Here is a 15,132-nt window from a genome sequence, read left to right as displayed (position 1 = left end):
CTGAGCAGCAAAGGAACACCAGAGATGTATAGCTCTGCCTGCAGGTTTGGAAGAGGATGACCTTTGCATTCCTGGCTTGTGCTCTGAATAGGTGCATGAAGAGAAAATAACTGAGTAGCTGCAAAGCCAGAATGCAGCAATCAGAAAAGGAACAACGGAGTCTGAAAGTGAAGCAGACATTTATCAGGTTAGATGGGATGTAGCTGAGGATGAACTGGTTTCGTGCAGCTTCTGGGACTGACTTTCATGTGAACAGGGATTGAGTAGGGGATGTTTTGGGCTGGACCTTCAGTCCTGGCCACCTTCAGGACCCTCGGGGTGTGCTGTGAAATTCCAGGAGCAATTACAGGCTTGAAGCACGCTAGAGGTGAGATGGGGTGAGGCACTTCGGGGAATTTGACAGCAGATTGAGTTATTTGTCTAAACACAGCTCCTTTCACTCTCCTGATTGTTTTGAGCTTTCAGGTTCGAATCTGGAAGCGCTATCTCGGCTGCATCACTTGCCTTTGTAATGAACTTTCCAGGTGAATGCTCGTCCAGGGGAAAGCAGAACTCCTTGTGAGCATTACAGAGCATTTGTTTTAGTGCAGCACAAGCACTACCCACAGCCTGGAAACCAGAGTCAGCAAAGTGTGAATGATGCCAGGGAGAAGCATTAAAGCAAATTCTGCTACAATTCTGTTGAACCCGAGATACCTTTTTTCATGATATTTAAACATGGAGCATGATATTTAGGGGAGAACACTGGACCTTGCTGCCACTTAGCACAGCTTTTAAGTAGGTTTACAGCTTTCAGACTGGGCTCCTGCACTGCTGGTGTTGCCAGTACACCAATCAATTGGCATTTGTGTCAGGGACACACTGTATGGGGTCTGTCCTGAGCCCTTGCACAGACCCCTCTTTGAACTTCATTTTAAAATGCCTCAGGAGTCCCTCACATACCAGTTCTGGTTTTCTCACAGCAGCTCTGTGCCTGGGTAGTAGATGTCATGAAATATCAGTAGATAGGGGTATAATTTTAGCTCCCTAAGCTGCTTTCCAAGTGGGAAATAGTCTCTGAAAAGCCTGTTTGTAATAAGACATCTGGGGCTTACTCATCTGGGGTCTTGCATGGGCTCTTTTGTGCCGTGGTTCCTCTTTGGGGGTGACAAAGCAGAAGTCATCGATGTTCACTTAATGGAAAGCCCCGGCACCCTCTTGCAGATGTACAAACAGCACATAGGGAAGGAGATGAACACAGATAACATTCAAACAGAGAAGCAGAGCCATGTGTGCGCAGCAGCCTCCACCCGCAGGTAAGAACCCCTGGGCACAATTAGCGATTTGAGCAGATGATGTGGCCATGCATGATTTATGCAGAGCAGAGGCTTTGCCTGCGCTGGGAGGTGACGCTGCTGCCTCTTTATGAGCCTCGACAGCACAAGGCAGGGGCTCAATGAGGGGGTTTTTCACCTTCTAGAAATGGTCCTGTGGCCACTCTCAGCTTTCCCTGAGGGTTTCTCCACACCAGGGAGGATGAGGAGGCAGCTGATGGTTCTTCAGCCTCCATCCTGCCACGTCCAGGTGTGTTCATTCCTTCTTTCCTGCTGGAGGTGTTTGACTCTGGGCTGTGGCTTGGCTGCTCCTCCTCAGCATCTCCAGCTCGGAATTTCAGAACAAACCTTGGCTACTGCACACAGCCCTTCTTCCCATTTAAACATCCTCCCATCCCTCCAGGTGTCCGGCACTTCTGAATTCTGTGTAATTGTAAGTGTATTACAACATGAACCGTACAGATAGAGTTCACCTTGGCACATACCCGAGTTCTGCAGTTGGGAAAACATCCCCATTCCCTGGGTGAACACCACAGAAGCTGTGGACAGTCTAGCCCTCTCCAGCAGCTCCATTTGTGACCAGTTTTGCAGGTGTGTGGGTCTTGAGTATCCTGGAGAAAACAGGCAACACCAGGAGGGAGAACATAAAGGGGTGGAGTGGGTGATGCAATAAAGCTTTTGTCTCTCTGACATCATTTTATGGATTGCTATTTGGAGGATAATACAGAGAATAATGTCTTGGATTCATGGTGAGGGAATTTTGTGCTTTATAAAAGATGAGGATGTTTAAAATACACTCGGGTTAGCCTGACAGATGTGAGCCGGAAGCATTCAGACACACAGAAGGTACACCTGGGGCAGGTACAGGTTAAATGTTCAGTGAGGAGGGGGGTCACACATTGTCACCTCACAGCAGGGAATAGCAAGAGACCCCAAAACATTGGGGTTGAGCTGATGTGGTGCTGAGTGCTCCCAGCACCCCAACACGGGGAGGATTTTGGGGAGCTGAGCTTGGAGCAAAGCAGGAGGGATGCTGGAGGCCTGGAGAGCCACAAGTGCACTCCCCAGCTCTCCCCTTCCTGCCTGGCCAGTGAATGAAAACATTTCCCACATCTCCTCTCCCTGTTTTCCTGTTTACTGAGATCCCAAAAAGGATTCACCTCCCCAGCAGCTGCCAGGCCGTCTCCTCCACGCTTCTCCCCGAGGAATTTCACAAATAGGTGGCTGAGGCAGGCTGGGATCGTGCCTGTGGAGCCAGCAGTGCTGGGCTTGTTGTCTCTACCTGCTGATTTCCTTTGTGTGTGTGCATTTGGGGAGGTTGCTTTGGTTTGGATGGTGGAGTTTTTTTTCTTTTTTCTCCTTTTTTTTTTTTTTTACACTGCTTAAAAATAAACTCCAATCTGCTACAAAAGTTGGCATTTCACTCCCACTGGTTGGGTGCTGACACATTCCTCTAGAAGGGTTCTGAATTCAGGAATCTGGGGTGTAGGAGGCAGGTTTGGATCAGGCAGAAGAGCCCAGGTTTGGTCTGTGGGTGCTGCAGGGTCACCCCACTCTGGCCAGCATCACAGAGAATGTCCTTGTCCTTTGGGACAGCAGGGACCTGCCAGGGCTCTGGGGCTGGCCCTGGGTGTCATCTGCAGGGATTTGAGGCAGACAATGACTGCTTTTCTACATGAGCAGGAACTGAGATCAGTCTCTAAATCTCTACAAGTGTGAGGTCAGAGCACATTTCCCCAATTATGGGTCACAGGTTGGAGCCAAGGGAAAGAAACCTTGAGCCTGCTGCCTTCATGGGACGGCAGTGAGAAGCACAGGTTGTCCCATGGGCTGGGGAGGGGCCCGTGGATGTATTCAAGGCACAAATGTGGCAGGAATAAGTGGATCAGGGCTCGTTCTGACCCCCTTAGTCCAGCTGTCTCTGGAGATGAAGCAGTGACATGACCTTGTCCTGCTTGAGGGCGCAGGACACCTGTGGGATGTGTTTGGGTCAGGGTAGGACACCTGCAGGATCAGTGCTGGACAGTGAGTCTGCAGTCCCACATGAGGGAAAGGCTTCTGGAGGTTATTTTGGCCCAAAGACATCCAAAACATCCAACCCAGTGAGCCAGGTTCTTGTCCTCACTCGGTGTCCTGGGTTGGAGAAAAGGTGGCAGTGACATGCTGGCCACCACAGCAGCACAGCCTGGTGGCACTGGGACAGCTTGGCTGCCAGCTCCTGTTCTCCTTGGGCTGGAATCTCTGGAAAGGCAGCTTTGGCCAAGCTCAGTACAATGGAACCAGCACCCCAAAACCCCAGGGCTGAGGACAGGAGGGGGCTGGAGGTAGTCAGCTGCTGGAAAGCCACATTGCCGTGGCTCTCAGGAGTGCTCCGTGGCTCTCAGGAGTGCTCCACAGCACTGCCTGGCACGGAATGCTGCTGTCTGACTGGTTCTGTGCAGCTCAGGGTGCAGCAGGGGACAGAGGCTGTCACCCCACACAAGGACCAGGCTTAAGGCAATACTGAGTGAATGTGCTGACAGGGTGAGAGGGATGGCAACAAAGGAAATTACTGAATCATATCATGCCAATCTAAGCATTGCTGGAGAGCTCATGGGCCAGTCTTTGTGAACAAACACCTCACATCGGGGCTGGGAATTGTCACACGGAGCAGGAAGAGGATTTTGCAGTAGTGAGAGGTGCTGTGTTAACAGCTACAAAACACAAACTCTTCCATATGTCTTTAAGAGGGAATTCAAATGTGAACAACAACAAAAGGCTCTTGTGTGCCATCCCACCTCGGTGCAGATTGGGGCCTGAAAAGCCAGTCTGTTCCCCTGCCACGTTCCATACGTGGCTCTGGGAAGGAGTGCCAGCCACAAGGACAATAAATGCCAAATGTCACAGTGCTCCTGAGATGGAGACACTTGCCCGATGGAAACTGGCTTGGAGCCAAGCTCATTTAGCATAAGCCATCAAACAGTCATGAATTAATTGCAATCTTTGACAGGTGCACCAGGAATACTTTTGGAGGGGCTGCTGTTTGCCCTGGGTGCCCACAGCGACAGCAGGGAAATGTTGTCACACACTGTGCAAAGCCACCAAACAAACAGAGGTTTCTAGGTAGTGACTTGCATGCTTGAATGGCCTTCTAGCAAGGCATTTGTGGTGCTTCTAAATAGATATTTATATACAATTACCACTTCTAGAGCCCCCATCCTTTTCTGGGCTGCAGCTCTGCCACCATCAGAGGCATCTTGCTGAGGGAACTGAGCAAAGTGGCTTCAGGTGACATAGGGAGCCAAGGATAAACCCAGCCCTGGTGCCCAGACAGGAGCTTTAACCACAAAACTCCTTCCTGCTAAGTGTGGCAGCTGCAAATGCAGCGCTGAAACTCTCTGCTCCTTCAGGCAGGATTTATGGATGGCACACACAGGAATTGTAAACCCCAGTGGCAGCAAGATGCAGAAGGTTTAAGTTAATATTATTGCTAATGTCTGAACATTGTGTTTTTGGTCTTTCAGCCATTTACGGAGTTCTTTTATACCCAGCTCCTCCTGGAGAGGTGTTCACTGATGTTTTTGGAGATCTTGTGCCTGTGCTCAGGCTGTTGATCAACTTTTGCAGGCAGATCTGGGCTGCGTTGGCTCAGTTCTTGTTGGGAAACCACTGTGGATATCACCACAGGCCAGCCAGAGGATATTCTCCTGCTGTGAGCAGTGTTTGCACGGCCACACTGGGAAAATATGGACAGTGACTGATGGAAAGGGATGTGTGAGTCTGGTGATGCTGGCCCAGCTGCAATATTCAGGGTGTTTGCACTGCAGAGGTCACCAAACACAGCAGTGGGGGGACTGTGACCACCTGGGCACTGTCATTGCACACAACACAAAGACCCTTCCCCACCCAGACCCTCCTGCAGGCACAGCTCAGCCAAGGAACAGTCGTGGCCAGAGCAAAGGGCTGCTGGGGCTGCGCAGGAGCAGAAGTGGAGGCATCAGGAAGAGCATTCCCAGCAGGTCAGGGAGTGATCCTGCCCCTCTCCCCAACCCTTTGAGGCACCTCTGGGGTGCTGTGTCCAGCTCTGGATCTTTTGGACATGGAGACCTGGAGGTCCTGGAGCTGAGGAAGGGTCTGGAGCATCTCAGGAAAGGCTGAGGGAGCTGGGGCTGCTCAGCCTGGAGAGGAGTCTCAGCTGAGAGGGACCTCAGCCCTGGGTGTCCCAGGGTGTCCCAGGGTGTCCCTGGAGCAGGGAGAGGCAGAGCAGGGTCCAGCAATGGCACCAGAGGAACAGGCAGGGACTGATCCCAGCAATTCCCCCGCACAGGGGCACAACTTCTGCCCTGGGCAGTGCCCAGAACAGAGACCAGAGAGGCTGTGGAGTCTCATTCCAGAGCAGTCTGGACACTCTGCTGTGCCCTGTGCTCTGGGATGGCCCTGCTGGAGCAGGGAGGTGGCACCAGTGACCCTCTGTGGTCCCATCCAGCCTGACCCATCCAGGGATTCTCTCTGACTCAGGGAAGTTGCTGCTGCCCTTTAGGGGAGTCCAGTCCCCAAAGCCACTTCAGGGCTGCTCCCCAGAGGCAGAGTTTGAGGGAAATGGGAGCTTTTTCAGGGTTTTCCTCGCAGCAGAGACACCTGTCCAGGGCTGCAGGGAGGGCACACTGTGTGGAAGGAGAAGGAAACAGCAGCAGTGACTGCCAGCACATGGAATTGCTGCTCAGCTGCAGACTAAACAGCATCCAGGGACTGCCAGAGTAAAAGGAGGCTTGTCAACAGCTCTGCCACCAGATCCCCAGCCTGAACTGGAGGAAACTGAAGCCCTAATTCCACTGGGCTCAGACTGATGACTGGAAAAATGTTTCTCTGTTTACAGGAACCTGAAACCTTGTAATTCTCCTCTGCTCGCTCTCCCCCTGGTTCTCTCTCCCCAGCAGCCAATCGACCGTGGGCACATTGGGAAAGGAGGGTTTATTCCAACTCAAAACCTCTGTAATTTAATAAGAAAAATGGCTTAGGAACAATAGGAACCACAGCAGCAAGATAAACAAACGATTTTAAAAGTCCAGGGTTAGAAAAGTTTGGACAAAGTGCCCTGAAATCAGAGATGCTGGGGTGTCCTGGGACCAGCACCAAGAGGACAAGAATCTGAGCCCAGCAGGGGCTGGGGAGGGAAGCAGCACCTGCAGAGCAGAGCAGAGCAGAGCTGCGTGCTCTCCTGCAGATCTTTAATTTCAGCACCAGAATCTCCTGATCCTGAAATTCTCTTGGTTTTAAAAGCTGGGATATGAGAACCATGTGGCTGCCCCCAAAACGTAGGGTCCTGCTGGTACAATTATGCTGTGTGCACCCACCCCGTGGTGAGCACAGGCAGTGAAAAGTTCAGGTGTTTTTAGAAGAAAATTCATCTGAATTAGTCTGTGTTCAAGAAAAATCCTGATACTACATTTAAAAAAAAAAAAAAAAGCCTCTCCTTGCCTTTACTAATTCATTTCCCAGGTCACTGTTGGTTTTCTTGGGCAGGGCTCTTGTCTCCTTTCTCAATTCTTTGGTTTTATTTCCAGGGAGGTTGTTGCATCTCCACTAGAGGAAAATTCCTAAAATTGCCATATCAATCAGAGGAACAGCTTGTCCTTCTGTCTCAGTGTTCATGGCGTAGAATAGAAATTATCAGGAAAACAGGAGGATGTTTGGAGAGGCTTCCTCCAAGTCCCTCTTGGAACTGCTGTGCTGTACATCAATTCATTTAGCTTAGAGTTCAGTTAAGCAGGAGCCAGATTCCAAATTTGAAACCAGGAATTTTCTCTAAACCAGCAGAATCCTGGTGACCCCTGCCCAAAGCTCCTGGGGTGTTGCAGGCACTCGTGTCAGCACCAGCAGACAGCCCCCAGTGCAGGAACAAAGCTCAGAAAGCTGCACCTGGTTTTTCCTTATGTTTCCCCCCTTTTTCTGTACTCCTACTGTGAATTATTTTGTAGGTTAATGCTGAAAGATTCAGCTGCATTAACTCCTTGTTACCTGTGTGAAAGTGGCAACTTTGTGGGAGAGGCACCAGCAATTTTAGCACCCAAAGGTCAAGGTGGAAATGGGGAGGAGCGAAGGGTCAGGCAGCTGAGTAGGAATTTACCTTCCTCAGACTTTCACCTGTTTCAAAATCAGCAGTGTCAAAGCTGCAGTATTAATTGGGGACGGTGAGTGTTTGAATACTACAGATGCATTATTTACCAGCAGAAAATTCTGGCAGGTCTGAAAAATCCCTGAGATCCTAAGTGAAGCAGGAGCCTTTTGAATTATTCAGAGCCTGGATAGACAGCAATCATTGCTGCTGTTGTAACAAGTTTATTATTTTAAATTATTATTTTCTGCTACTCTCTTGTGCACACTCGTGCCTTTTTCATGCATTCTTCCCCCCCCCCCTTACATTTAGCAAAGACTTATAAACTTTCACAGGTGTGAGTTTTGCCAGATTTCCAACCCCCCCCTCCCCACCTCATTCCAACACTTTGCTCCTGGAGGGGGCAATTGGTTTTCATGGAATATTTTATCCACACCTGACTTGAGCAATTCCTGGAGGTTGGGATGGGCAAAGGACCTTCCAGAGGGGCTGAGCTTCTCCCAGAGCAAGAAGCTGCCCCTTTTCAACTCAGTTTTGTATTCTGAGGCCCAAATTTTCTTCTGAGAGATTTTTCTTTCTTCTTCCCCTTTAAATCTTGTAAATAGGCTGCTCTGCTTCTTGGGTAATTACAGTTATTTTTGGAGCAGCGAATTCTCGTTAAGGCAGAAAGTATTTACAGCAAAAAAGCTGTAAAGGCAGGTGGAGAATTCCTGCACCAGGAATGGTTCTGCTGCTCCCCTGACACATGAGGAGCCACCTGAGCTGTCCCCTGCCAGGTGGGACATGTGGCTCCTGTGTGCAGGGACCTGTCAGAGAGCCACACTCTTGGCTCCTGTGACCTCTGCCTCAAGGAAAGTCAGTGAAGGAGGGAACAGGGAGTGGCCAGGGGGACCTTGGGGAATGTGTGACCTGCACTGGCTTCTCTGGTGCTGAGAGCCAGCGTGGAAAGGACAAGCAGTCCTTTCAGGTAATACATGGCTCTCTCCAAAGAATTGGGGTCTCTTTATCCCTCCTACAAGCCTGAGCTCCCCTCCCAGCCCCACAAACAGATTTGCTCTGGTCCTGCTTTTGTGCAGAGATATCCCTCCATAATCTCTCCCCGCCGTTTTTCCTGGCTTTTAAAAAGTGAATTTGACAGCGGGAAGCACTGCTGTTGTGATAGCCTGTAGACTGGACTCCTGAAAGAAAAAAAAAAAGAAACCCTATTGTCATTAGAGAAGAGCTGAGGGAGCACTGTTTGGATTGAGTTGGATCAGTCTGGGTGATAGGATTCAGCATTCAGCATTCATTCTTGTTTTGCAGCCATCCAGTCCCACGAGCTGCTCCCCTGAGAATCCAGCTGTGGATACCAGACACCTTATCAGGATTGCCACGGCCCCCCAGGAGCTGCTGCATTTTTAGCTGAATCTCTCAGAGAAGTGCTTTTACCATCAATTCTGCATCTGAAGTTTTTTTCCGGAAAATCACAGAATAATTTAGGTTGGAAAGGACCTCTGGAGGTCACCTTGTCCAACCTCCTGTTCAAAGCAAGGTCAACTTCAAAGTCAGATCATGTTTCTCAGGGCCTTGCCCAGTGGAGTTTTGAATATCCCCAAAGATGGAGATTGAACAGGGTCCCTGAGCAGTGCAAACACTCTCATGAATTTTTTTCCTATATCCCATCTGAATTGTCCTTGCTACAGCTCATGGCTGTTGTCTCTCCTCTTTCTTTCTGAGCGGAGACAGCTCTGTTTTTTTATTTGGGTTGTTGAAGATTGAATTAAACACCTCCAGAGTTTCTCATGAGTGCTAAAACCCCTCAGTCCCCTCCCCATGGCTGTGTCTCTGCTCCCTGATGCTCAGTGCTCCTCTGTTCCACTCTCTCCTCTTGCCAAGCTCTTGCCTCTCCTGAGGAGCCCCAAAATGCCCCAAGAACCTCAGATGGAGCCTCCCAAGTGCTAAGGAGAGAAGGATAATCCCATCTTTTGGCTGGCTGTGCTGTTGTTAATAAAACCCAAAAGATTACTCCTCAGTGCTGTAAGGGCACCCAGTGAATTTCTGTTTATCTCAATATCCATCAGGATGCCAGGTCCTCTGAAATTATCCTTTACCAGTGCCAGATTGTGGTGGGATTCTGGGTTCAGTTCTGCATGGCCAATATACCTTGGAAATTCACATTTGAGGGTTCAGCTAAAAGGGCTCCACGTGACAGTCACATCCTCTGCTCAGGCCAAGAGATTTTTCTCCATTGCTTGTAGAGATTGTGGAGGTATCAGTCAGTGGAGAAGAAATGGGAATAAAAACTCCAACCTGAAGTCAGGCACACTGTGCTGCTGTGTCAGGCCAAGAGGTTGCCTTCTCCTCAGACGTGCCAGCAAAACTGAAAGTGTAATTGCTTCCTATCTCAGTTCTGTCACAATGTTTGTGGTTAGTTTGAGTGCAGGGGAAGGAGATGATGCTGCTGGTGGAGAAGAGATAGGAGGGTGACAAAGGGACTGCAGCTGCCTTGGGGATAGGAATTTTCAGGCAAGAAAAACTCTGAAATATGGAAAAGCCAGAACAGGAGGCTTCAGCTATGCCATGAGGAGTCTCTTATGCATCCCAGGTATTTGCAGGTCCTGCTTTTTCCCACATGAGAGTTTTGAAGAGGCTTTTCAAAAGCACAGATGGAGGGTGAAGCCCAGTCCCACTGATTTTTTTTTTTTTTTTTTTTTTTGGAAGGACACATAATTCCCTTGGGCATCTTTGGAAAACAGAGTTAATTAAATTAGACTTGCTTGAGAACTGAGGGGAATGAAAAACTGTTGTAGGTAGAGGGATGTGCTGTTAAATTGCACCAAAATTGATGATTTTGCTTACATTTCTCAGGTAGACTTAGACTGGAATTGAGTCTGTGTGTCTGGAGCAGCAGCTTCACTTCCCCTTTGCTGTGGCTTGTTCTGGGATTACAGAATATTTGGGATGCTGGGAAGAGAAGGCAGTTCAGGGCAATGTTTTATGTAAGGTAGCACTCCACACTTTTTAATATTTTATGATATTTTCTAATATTTTAATAAAATGAGACACTCTTACGCTCTTCCTTTTTTTTTTTTTTTTTTTTTTTTTACAGCAGCAGCAAAATCTAGTCTGGGGCTGCCCTGCTTGACAGCTTGTGGCAGGATTATAAAAAAGAGTTTATTCTGGGGCTATATATAAATGTTACACGTGGGTGGAGGCTGGACAGAGCTGTCTCATGGGTCACATCACTGCACCCTTTGCTCAACTTTCTTCTCCAGATGTTGGTCAAGAGCATGGAGCTTTTTTTATCTTCTTTTATTTTTCTTTTTTTAAATGAAATATCACAAAAATGGGGACTGCAGCTGTATCAGCCTCTTGGTAGAAGGTTTACCTGGATCATGAGGAATGTTTAAGCTCAGGGATGAAACTGTGCCTCACATATGGGCATTGGCATTGACTTCTCATTGCTTCTGTCCTCCAAATAAACCCCACTTCTACGTTTGGGACATTTCCCTCCCAGTTCTCCCTTCACGTTGTCTCTGTAAACTAACTCTAGATGTATTTACAGACCTGATTCTCTAGGGTTTTCAAGTCCAAGGCAATTTTGTGAGAGTTAAAATAAATGTGCACCCCCTTTAACCACGTGAGCTCAAACAATTGTGTAAACTTCATAAAAGTTAGCTGGAACTTGCTAAGGTTCGAGACTTTAACTGTGGTTAAGTGGATTTTATCAGATTTTCCTGAATGATTCACCTCTGGGCTAAAAATAAAACTGCAGTCACTTTGGGTAATTTACAAAGGAATGGAAGCAGGATTTGGAGTCAGAGCATCTTCTGCACAGCCAGAGCCTTTCTGATAATTCTGTGTGAGCAGAATCTGGAGAAAAACAACGAGGAGCAAAATTTGGCAGATTCATGGGTGTTACTCTGTATTTTTACTGTAGGAGCTGATTATAAGAATTTACCCAGCAGGCTTTTAGAAAATTCAATAATGATTTAAAAAAAAAAAAAAGAAAACTAAAAAAACCCAAACCCTCATGAGTGTAGGAAAGGATGGCGGGGGGGGGGGTTGTTGAAAAAAAGACCTCAAGACAAGATAAGTCATTAGAGATGCAAGGAAACGTTGCTGTTGTCTCCAGGCAAAATCTATGGGAACAGAGAGCCATAAATCCAGGATTCATTGCTCCCTCTGCTCATTAGCTGTGTGAAACTGTGACTAAGCTTGAAGGTTAGCTGGTGTAGCTCAGGATTATTGTCCTTATTGCTCTGAATCAGGCTGCCATGATTCACACACGCTGCCTGCCCTGCCAGGGGCCAGATTTCCATGATTTTTTTTTTTTTTTCCATGAAGGGGAAGATTCTGTAGCCTTGTGTGTCTTCTGCAGCCTTGTGTGTTCTTCTGGCTCCATTAATTTCTGCCTGGACAAAGGGAAAATTATTTGAGCGGATCTCTTGTTTATGAAAGAAATTGAATTTGTTCTCTAGACTAGACTGGGAGCGTAACAGGCAGAGATGGGAAGCGTGAAGGATACGAGCCCAGTGGACATTTTTATTCTAACAATGAAAATATGCAATCTGTCTCAGCAAAATACAGCTGCTGAGCAAATTAACTTGTGTTGAATGCTTATTGGGGGCCCACAGCTCATTCTTTTGTTCTTCCTGTTCAGCAAATGTGTTTTTCTGACTGAGATATAATAGATTGGGGCTCTGTGGAGCCTTTCATCAGGTGATCTCCAAGCACTTGGCAAACATCAGTGGTTTGCTGGGGAGAGACCAAACCTTGCAGCATATCCAGTACCTGGAGAACAGGGTGAAAAGTCCACTGCAACTGCTCCAGAGGGCTGCAAAATGTTCAGCTGATGTGGCTGACAAAGACCAGGGGATGTCCTCTGAAGGGATGTCTGCTGGTAAAATCCAGATATTTCTATTTTCATTTATGGCAGCGTTAAGAGAATATAGCAATGAGGTCCTAATTTTTTTTTTTTTTTCCCCAAGCTAAGGTGCATGTGCCTACCAAAGAGTCAGATAATTCCAGTGCAGTGTCTGTGAGCCCTGGCTCCCATCCAGGGCTTTGCTCCCCTTTCCCCATGGACAGCAGCCCATCCCACCGACCAGCTGGGAATTTCCCTGACACATGGGCATTCTCGGGGTAACCTGAGACTGGCAAATGGTGCTGAGCTGCAACCCCCCCTCATCTGGGAGGTGAGGAGTGTCAGGAGTGAGTGCCCCAGTGTTTGAGCTGCAGCCCCTCCATGCTCTGACCACAGGCACCATAGGAAGCTGACCAGGAAAGCCCTGGAGTTCTGGAGGTTGGAGGCAGGGACTGGATCAGCCTCCAGTCAGGCCCAAAATTAGAGCAGAGCCAATTTTCTTGTGTCTTCCTCATTGCTGCTGCTCGATTCCTCCTGTCTGGAGTTGAAGCCTGAAAGGAAGAGCTGACATTGCTCCTCTTTGCACTTTCCAGCCTCCTGTGGCTCTTGTGCTGTTCAGTTCATGCACCATTCAAACCCAGGTTTGCACAATTTCAGCATCAAGTATCTGCTCTGCTGTTGGTTTTTTCACAAGCTTGGACAGAGTCGTGGCTTTGGAGCTGAACCTGCAAACCTGAGCCCCCCTTTCCAGCTCCCTGAAACCCACAGAGGGGTAAAGGAAAACTTCTGGATTAAGAAATTATCCCCACAGTTCCCAACGGGTAAGAGGACTCTCCTGCTGCAGTCCAAAGCAGCAGAATCCTTAAACAGTGAAAATACCACTGGATAATCCCTTTGGAAGCACAGCCTTAGGAGAACAGCTCTGACTTGTGGTAACATTGGACCCAAGCACGTGTTCTATTTTAGACCCAAATCCATTTGTAAGGTGATTTTGTCATGGAAGTCTCAGAAATCTGCAAACCATCATCTTTGACCCAGCTCCAGAGAAAATCTGGGAGAGCTGAGGTTTCATGTGGTGCTGCTGTAACCCAGTGGAGCAGAGAGAGGAGAACGGGGTAGGACTGAGCAAACCACTGAGTGCAGCCCCAGAGAGAGAGAAAAAGAAAACTTCAGCTCTGCTGAGGATTTACATAATGTCAGGAAAAGCGATTTAAATGCAAATAGCCTGGTAAGATTGTTAGAAATTTTGCAGTGGCTCTGGCAGCCAGGTGTAGCATAATGAGAATAAGAGCTAAACAAATATTTCCTTCCTCTGTGAGTTCATTTATTTAACAACCCAGGTTCATTTCTTTGGCAGGTGTATTTTCCCCTTCATCTTGGAGAAAACAAACCAGACAAAAACTTAGAAAAAGGCTGGCTAACCCCTCTTTCCTAAACACACACAGCAAAACTCACACCCACCTGCAGACAGAGATCAACCTCTCCAGCTGCAGTGTAAAACATGGATTTATTGAATCAAGCTCCATGAGGTGAGGCAGACATCAGTGTTTTAAAACAAATTCCCTTCTCCCTCTGCTGTATCATGGAATCCATGGAATGGTTTGGGTTGGAAGGGACCTTAAAGATCATCCAGTTCCTGCCCTTCCACTCTCCCAGGTGGCTCCAAGCCCCATCCATGGCCTGGGCACTGCCAGGGATCCAGGGGCAGCCACAGCTGCTCTGGGCACCCTGTACCAGGGCATCACCACCCTCACAGGGAAGGATTTCTTCCATAAGTCAAAAATTTCTTCTGGGTGATCTGAGGTGACACTGCTGGTGTTGTAGCTGCAGCTTTCTCGTGGCCACAGGTTCCCTCTGTTAAGACTTTGGGAAGATCTTTTAAAACTCCTAAAGGTAAACCTTGGCTGTATTGACATCCAAAGATCTTTCTGCCACTGATTAGAGCCAGTTAAAATATTTTTGCCTCAGTTTCCCCCTCTATACAATGAAGATACAAACATCCCCTGGAAACTTTTTGTTTGCTGCTGGTACAAGGGTCACCTGAGGATCTGTTCTCAAAAAAAAAAAAAAAGGAAAGAAATAATTGCACAATTTGTATTAATTAGTTACCATCCAGTGGCAAGTCTGTGCTCACTGTTGTAGTCTTCCTGCTGAAGTTACTGTAGAGGATGCTTGGACTGGAATTGCATTGGAATTGCATTGAAATTGCACTGGAATTGCATTGAATTGCACTGGAATTGCACTGGAATTGGTGGTGTCAATCCCTCCACAGCAAGTGTTTCCCCTGCAGGGCCACTCACTTCATGGCATTTTAGTTCTTTTAGAGATGCTGTATTCAGAAATTTGCTGTGCCTCCTCTACATCCAACATCTTGTCCTCTAGAATTAAACCATGGACAATTTCTAAGAGAAAAGATCAAGCTGCAGAAAGGATCCATTTCACTCTGCTTGTGTCTCCATACCTGGGCACATTTAAAGTACTGCATCCATCAGGCAGAGAGGAAATAAAAACATCCTCAGAGCTAAAACCACAGAGCATCTGCTGCAACTTCTGTCAGCAGAAACACGCTGTGCTTCCCAGAAAGGCTGTGCTTCTCCAGAATAGCCTTTAACCAAGATCACAAGCAGCCTAAATTGGTAGGATGGAATATTTTGGGATTCAGGAAGGGCTCACAGTCGGTGTGTCTGTCTCGTGTCACCAGTGCAAGGGCTGCTGGGGATGGAGTGGGAGTGAGGATACTTGGAACACCTCCCTGTGCCCATAAGGATTCACACTCAGGGGTGGCAGACTTTGTGCAATTTCAAAGAAAAAAAAAAAAACAAAAACCCCATTTCCTTGAGCAGGGACTTGCATCCCAACTTTCTGGATAGGCTGAATTC

The sequence above is a fragment of the Cinclus cinclus genome, chromosome 14, assembly GCF_963662255.1.
Source record: "Cinclus cinclus chromosome 14, bCinCin1.1, whole genome shotgun sequence".
Classification (NCBI taxonomy): Eukaryota; Metazoa; Chordata; class Aves; order Passeriformes; family Cinclidae; genus Cinclus; species Cinclus cinclus.
This window is presented reverse-complemented; position numbering follows the sequence as displayed.